Source organism: Meleagris gallopavo, chromosome 7, assembly GCF_000146605.3.
Source record: "Meleagris gallopavo isolate NT-WF06-2002-E0010 breed Aviagen turkey brand Nicholas breeding stock chromosome 7, Turkey_5.1, whole genome shotgun sequence".
In the NCBI taxonomy this organism is placed as follows: Eukaryota; Metazoa; Chordata; class Aves; order Galliformes; family Phasianidae; genus Meleagris; species Meleagris gallopavo.
The window spans coordinates 6,056,550-6,058,058 of NC_015017.2; positions in this window are offsets into that span (position 1 = coordinate 6,056,550).

The window sequence follows — 1,509 nt, forward strand, 5'->3', positions numbered from 1 at the left end:
AGGGACTCTGAGGTGCCTATCTAGTTTTGCTTTCTCTGTTGTGGTCAAAAGCTGGTGAGAGTTTATAAATTCTTCTAGAATTAGCCTCCCTGCCTAGTGGGCACTTGACTATCATTTTCATCTTGGTGGTCAGTCCAAATTTTCATACATTTTATGTGAATGTTGTTACCACAGCCGTATCTACAGAGAAAAGAATACCAGTTTCTGAAATATTTCCATAATCATATTAGAAAAATCACATAGCAATACTTAGCTGTCTCTGCTTTTGTTTTCCTCCTTCCCCTCCCCTCAGAGTTTAACTCGTAGGATTGCCAAATTTTCAAGAGTGAGAAAAGGACTACAGCAACTGTATTCTTGTGTACTGAAGCTAGCAATATTAGCAGGTCTTGTAATTCTGTAATTAGAAAAGCAGCAAGGCAAAGAACAAATTAACCTGCAGTAAGTGATGGGATGCATTTTCTTGAAGAACTCCTGCCAAATGGGACAAACATCCTTTTCATCAGTTCTTTCTCTTGGTGTAACATTTGTGAGAAGGGAGTTTGCTCTGTTTGTGTTCTTGGTGCAATTGCTGCAGTACACCCTCAACTTCTTTCCACAAGACCCAACTTAGAAGCATCTAGCAAAAGTTAATGCAAACATCTAAACTTATTTGCATGTATCTCATTTACAGTAACTCTGTATCTCCAAATGCAGAAGGGATTGTCTCTGTCAAATAAGTATGCTATGTTTCAGCCCCCAAATGATGTAAATTCTTTTTGAACTACCACAGAGGCTTTTTGCAGTATGCAGGTTTTTATCTGCAAACAAAAATGAGAGACAAAAATCTGAGACAAAAAAGAATCTGAGATGTTTCTAAACCATGAAATTATCAGTGACGGCTTACATTTGAAATAAGAAAGAATAAATTAAACATGGTTAGCATAACTCATGATGCTTGTAGATTAAATGTTTTTTTTTTTTGCTTCTCATGTAGGAGGCTGATCTCATAACTCATACTTGCTGACACTGCAGTAAAAAATTGAGTAAGATAATGAAGAACTCTCCTTAGAGCGATGAGAAAGTGATGCAGGATAGGAAATACTTCTGTTAACAACCACCTTTGGCCTATTAATCTGTTCTCTGGAACTCCGTCTACGTGTAGTTCTGATGCCACAACAACCTGATCGCGCTGCAGTCCCACAGCCAGACCTGAGTCATGCGTTTGTGTCAGTGTGAATGCTGTTTGTGAGCTGAAATCCAACACATTGTCTACTGAAGTTACTTTCACCTCTACACACCTTCAGAAAGTTCTGAAATGTTGCTGCGATAGAAACACAGGCTAGTTTCTGACTGTTTTTAAAACGAGTTCAAACGGAAGGGGCCGGTCCACCTCCTGCCATCTCTCCCTGCCCGTTTCCCCCCACTATCCAGCCGCTTTCCCCCGCGGCAGCATGCGGCTGAGGGCTGCAGCGCCACCTGCCGGTACCGTCTCGCCCCCGCAGCGGGCGGGCGGTGGGCGCAGCTCCTCAG